Here is a 6,000-nt window from a genome sequence, read left to right on the forward strand (position 1 = left end):
GACGTAAAAATATAGTTTCACCGATCGAGCTAAGACTTTGCACGATTGTTTTAGGACCCAAATGTAACCCAAAAAGTGTACTCGTGGCAAAATTTTATTTTTTTTATGTAACCGTGTCCCACTGTATTATCCAAACGCTTGTCTCAGTCGCGAATTTTACTTCAAACTCACCTTTGGTGTATAACACTTTAAATTAATTAGCTTATTCTTGTCATTTCCAGAGAAGCGAACACAGAGTTTATCAAGTTGGTCTTTTGGAAAAGTTTGCCACGATTTGACGATCCTTCTGACTCATCGTACCCACGTAAAGCTTAGTATGCACCTCTTGCGAAATGAGGTCGCGAAATATTTTTCCTTCTTCCGTGCGGAATTTTGACATTTGCTCGCGAAAACTAGTCTGTGTGTTTGCTGTTAGATGTCGCTTTTGATAACTGGAAAACGACATCAGCTGTTGTTTGTTTATTTCTTTTTTATATTTCTGTTGTCATTGAAATGTTTTAAATAATGCATTTTATTAATTCATCACGGATGTGTATGAAATCGGTAACAATTGTAAACCTATTTGCCATTCATGAAGCTCTCAGGGAAGTGACGTACTCAGCGTGAATCATATTTCGAGCATGATTAATCATAATGCTTATTTGTGACGGTTCCGGATGTCTCGGGGAAGTTCAGTCTGACCAATTTAGACAGCACAATTCCTGCAATTGGAAATTTAAATCATTGGCTGGCCATTTTCTATCTAAATTGGCTGCTTCTACCGGTTCCAGAAGACCCAGGGAAATGATCGAAATTCGCTCAAACCAAATCTATTGTAATTGTCCGAATCGTAACTCTTAATCGGCGTTTGACCATTAAGAAGCAAATCTGATTGCCTTGGCCGCCTTTACCGCTTTCACAAGTCTCGGGGAAACTACCTTTCGAAACACGCTTCGGAATCCGGAAATATAACGCAAATATAACAACCGACTCCGACTCAATCGGTTTCAGGTCGAACCAAACCCTAGGCTTTAAACTTTGGCTGACGTTAAAAATCGATTATGATAACAATGGCTACTACTAAATGTTCTGGAAGTCTCAGGGAATGCTACCAATAATCAGTACGGATACAAACCTATTTTTGGTATAACAATTGTGAGAATCGTAGTTCAAATTTATTGCCATAAGTAATTCGTGGTAATTCTTATTGCATGAAACACTAGAGAGGTTTAAGGAATTGCGCATATTGCTACTACTTGCATTACTGCCACAAGAAGCATAATTGTCCCATGTGTGAATTAACTGAATTCTAATTTGATGGTCAGATTGACCCTGTATGTAAATTATGGAAAAGATGTTATAACCCTTTTACAATCAGTCATAATACAATAATACGTTATAATCCATTTAAAACGAGTGTATTGCTAGTTAGGCACTTTTCAATCAGTTAGGTCCTTTCATAATCAGTTCGGTCATAAAAATCAATTAGGCCCTTTTATTAATTGTTGTAAAATCGCTATCAAAATTCTTCATGATCAAATGTTGCGTTATGTACGTGCTCGGGTAGATATTTGTTAATGGAAAACATGAAATTTCAATTTGTTACATTTTGCAGTTAGGCCCTTTTCAAATGTTTGGATAGAACTGGGTAGAGATAAATTGTAATTTTAATTGTAAATTTATTACCCTGTTGGTTACATATGTCAGGTCAAGGAAGAAAAAAAAATAATAAAATTATAAATTCAGAATCATAACAAGTATGACCCAAAAAGCTCCTATGCCTATCACCAGTAGCTGGTCTTTTTCCGGAAGTGTTTCGCAATCGGCTCGTCCCTGCTAATCCATCGGCAGGTCGAAGTTGATGACAATGGTCACCTGTGCAACATCGATACCTAAGGCGGAAGAATCTCTCCGTAACCTGGTGCTGCAGCCAGAATCAAGTGGTGGAACTTACCCCTAGACAAAACGTTCGTTGCAATCAATACCTTCTCTAGTCCGGCTCAGGATCGATCCAGAACGGCCAACCGTTGCTCCGCCGTTAGATCACCGGACAGTACCGCTACTGAGTGATTATCCTGGTCCAACCGGCCGTTTTGCGTGCCTGTTTCGATCGATTAACAATGCCGAAAATAAGTTTACTTGGAGTTTGCAACTGTCCTATACATCATATGACAGAAAATGATCGCTTGTCCGACGGTAATCACACCGTACATGTTTGAAATTGCTTGATATTTCTCGTCCTGGTTGCGGCATTTGACGTAGTAGTGTTTGGTGTTATCGAGTGATTTTTACTCCCGCACTAGAAGAATCATGATCGGATTGGTTACGATGTACTGGGCGAATCCCATCACCTCCCGCTCGTACGTGGCTAAAAAGAACAGCGATCATAACGCTCGCCTCATCCGGTACAAAAATTGCAATCTTCTTAAGGTCGAACGCCCGGCTGTTCCGATGATGATATGATTAGTCAGCTTCGCCCCTTTGACGATCTTCTCACCGCGAACGGTTTAACCAAGTTCGATTTCCGCACAAAACTTTGCCGTTTTGCAGCTACTTTCCCCTTCTGAATTGCCAGTTCATACGTGGGGAAAGGCAAATCACCTGCGGATAGTTTTTCAACGGATCGACTCGATTGAGCATTGCCAGCACGAAGGCGGTGGTTTTTCTTGTTCCCGACCAACTCTGGGCGATTATGTTCTGTGGCGGATCGGCCAACAGAGTAGGTTGAGCCGTCTTCTGAATCTTGGAAGGAGCGTTGAAACCCATAGCATAGACTCCCTGAAGCAGTTCCGAATTCATGTGCAAAGCTTCGAAAGTTTTAACCAAGTATAGCGGCGAAGAAGGATCCTTCACCCCCAGATCCAGCTTTGATTCTACTAGACCTTTGCGAATAAGTTTAATTAGCAAACTTGCATCCGCCGGGCTAAAAGATGAATCATGGATAATTTTAAAGCTGATATTAAATATTTCTGGAGAAAAATTTGAATAGGACGTAAGTAACAATGAGATTCTTTTTGGTGTGTTTCTCTTCTGTTAATTACTCGGTCGTTTCAATATTTAGTACTCAACTCTTTGCCTAATATTCTAGTAAAAACTATCGGCTTTTGATATGTACTGGAAAATTAGTGTAAAGTGTTATAAAGACGTAATAATCGAAACAGAAAGTAAACAGAGAGAGGCTCTCAATGTTACTTATGTCCTAATCAAAATTTTCTCCAGATTTCGACTTACTTGAATGCCTCTGCATCTTCCGTGGAGGAAGCTGTTTCTCCATTTTCGCTAGCAGTTTTTTTTTCTTCAGGAGCTGCTAAAGTCTTAATTTCTGTAGCTACCGAAAACAAAACTGCAGGTGCAGCCGTTTCTACGGGAGTAATTTGATCGCTGGTTGTACTGGCGGTGAACTAGAAGGTTTTTCCGCATTCTCTTTCTTTGGGCTGTCAGCCGCCGGCTCTGGTTCCTTATCCTTAGGGATACTCAGATCCATAACCTATTTGCATTGAAAAGAAAAATTCAAAACCTATGGAAAAATTATCGCTCCAAAAATAGGTTAGTTGGTTATGACAAAAAAAAAACACTTACCGAGTGCAGAAATTTCCTGATCCTCCCTCCGCCTTTTTGACCCAGTTATCGGCAGCACTTGCCATCGTTTCGACCGGGTATTAAAATTCAAAAGCTACAATATATGGAAAAAGGTCCTAAACAGCACGGATACTGTCACTCCGGTGGTTTATTCCTTGCAATTGGCTGAACTTTTGCCCAGAGCGACCTTGCGGAAAAAACGCCTTCTTTTGTCTGCTCACTTCGCTGCCATGAAACCGATGATGAGCGCTTTTTTCCAAACGAGTCACACGGTTGGCCCGATTGAATATGTCGTGCGTGTAGAGTATGCTTCCATTATATTTGTTCTGTAAATTGACAAGGACATCTAAATATGCAAAGGAATGCTTGGAGGAGAGAAGCTACTGTTAAACACATACCGAAAGAGAAAGTCCTTTCCGAGGATCTTGATGTTGTATTTACTGTTGGCCCATTATCGCCGTGTTCTGCTGCTGGGTGGTTACCATGGCATTATGTTGCTGGTGTTCGGTGATGTGTATCCGCTATGGTTGCTGTTCGATCTGAAAAAAATTATGATGAAAAATATCCGTGAATGAGTGAACGCGAGCTTTTGAAAGAAGAATAGGGTATTACATTACAATGTACTGAACACGGTACTGATCCTTCGAAACTAAAAAAGGTAGTAAAAATGACTCACCTTGCTGCACCAACTGAATAAAAAAGTCCTCCTGCGCGCGGCGTGGTACAGTACAGTATGCTGCTGCTACTGTGTTTGAAGGTGCTGTTGATGTATCTTTTTTTTGCGGTTGACCAATGGTCTTCTACATTTGGCCCTCATTGGCTTGGATCGATTGCACTAGTTGCGGTTGCTGGCCAGGTTCTACCGTCAGTTGAACGTTGTTGCTACCGATCTGTCGGATGATGGTCATGGTCTAGGGAAAATCTTAATTTTCTGATGTTGCTGGCGATAAGCACTGGAATTGTGGTTGCTAGCTGCTGCTGGGATGGAATTACGAGCACTGTGGAGGCAGCGATCTTTTCATGCAAGCAACTGGTAGGAGCCAAGGCAGTAATATGACGTTTGTGTTTGACTCTGATTTCTCTACATCAGGAAGGTAACCGCTGGTAAGAATAGTGGCAGGCAAGTTTTACGACAGAATGTGCCGATAAAGTGTGTCCGTTGGGTCCATTATTCGTAAAAAAAGCTCTTGTTGCTTTGTTGGTTCTGAGCTGTAATTGCTGTGGTTCTTTTTTGAGAGATTGTTGGCAGCTGCTGGATTTGGAGTTGTTGGTACTGCTACGGTTGTATCGATTTAATGTTGGTTGGCTGATTGCCAGATCCAGGATGTTGAGTCAAGTTGAGCTGATTTGTAGCATCTGGTTGTTGTTGATGAAAACTTATCAAGTAGATAGATGGCTGCTGCTTCTGCTGCTGACGAAAAATGCTGCTCTTGTGGCTGCTTTGTTCGGGTGTGCTGTAAATAATAATAATTACTAGAAACAATCACAATTCCAATAATATTTTAAAACTTACCATTCAAATTCAAAATATTGATTCTCAAAACTACAAAATTTTGACAGGTCGCGATGAAAAAAAATACAAAAAATTCTAATCTTGTGTTTTTTTATATTTTTTCATTGCAACCTGTCAAAATTTCGCGAGCCTCCGTGCGAAATAATACCATTGACCATTATTTCGCAAGGAAAAAGTTTGCCTTGGTGACAGCGCATAGAAAGCAGCGCTATCTCGCGGAAGTATTATGAAACTTATCGTTTGTCGAACCGTGTCTCGGCTAACTGCATTTTTCGTTATCGTTTTCGCGAGAGCTGCGTACCGCTTACGAAATGGAAACGAAAATTTTTTTCGCGAGCATTTCGCGACGTTTTTTATACATAGGTTTTGTATAGGAAATTTCATTTCGCAAGAGGTGCATACTTAGCTTAAATCTAGTCCGTGCGCACCTAAAAAATAAACTACCTCAATCAATGAGAAATCGTTCCTGTTTTTCCTAACAAATGCATTATAATTTATTCGTCGTATTTCTCGACCATTATGCAATGCTTCACCAATGCGTGTTTTCCCAAAGGTGAGATACTTTATTGAGTTGTCGATATGATCTCGCGAAGCGGCGAGAGTTTTGACAGCGGATGACAAATGATTGAAATCATTATACCCCGCTCCATTCCAAATATATTTTTCAAGACTCCTTGCAAAAGTAAACAAGACCAGCAAAACAATTTTTGTAGTTTTTCTGCATAGCCATACGCATTATACGCAGACTTCAATTTCCTGTAACAGTTTTGTCTCCTCTGGTAAAAGATTTCTTCAAGCAATACATTTTCGGCCGAGGAATGGATAGTCGTCAGAAATAATTTTTAATCAATGGATCGTTTAGAGAAAGGACCTCAATAACATTCGTTGTGCTATTCATCATGAACCAACACTGTGAAATCCGTTTTTCT

At 40.3% G+C, this 6,000-nt stretch overlaps 2 long non-coding RNA genes across 3 annotated transcripts; both read right to left on the bottom strand.

The window, feature by feature from the left end:
* Window positions 1-2,387: 2,387 nt before the first annotated feature.
* LOC131689606 (uncharacterized) lies at window positions 2,388-3,867 on the bottom strand. Of its 2 annotated transcripts, none has more exons than XR_009305427.1 (3): window positions 3,559-3,867; window positions 3,211-3,466; window positions 2,388-2,902 (listed from the first exon to the last, which is right to left on the bottom strand). It is a non-coding gene; the product is annotated as an uncharacterized LOC131689606 (long non-coding RNA). The 2 variants fall into 2 exon arrangements; XR_009305428.1 differs by having other exon boundaries at window positions 3,211-3,496.
* Window positions 3,868-3,924: 57 nt separating this feature from the next.
* On the bottom strand, window positions 3,925-5,161 carry LOC131689607 (uncharacterized). Its single transcript, XR_009305429.1, has 3 exons — window positions 5,072-5,161; window positions 4,235-5,012; window positions 3,925-4,097 (listed from the first exon to the last, which is right to left on the bottom strand). It is a non-coding gene; the product is annotated as an uncharacterized LOC131689607 (long non-coding RNA).
* Window positions 5,162-6,000: the final 839 nt, after the last annotated feature.

The sequence above is a fragment of the Topomyia yanbarensis genome, chromosome 3, assembly GCF_030247195.1.
Source record: "Topomyia yanbarensis strain Yona2022 chromosome 3, ASM3024719v1, whole genome shotgun sequence".
Classification (NCBI taxonomy): Eukaryota; Metazoa; Arthropoda; class Insecta; order Diptera; family Culicidae; genus Topomyia; species Topomyia yanbarensis.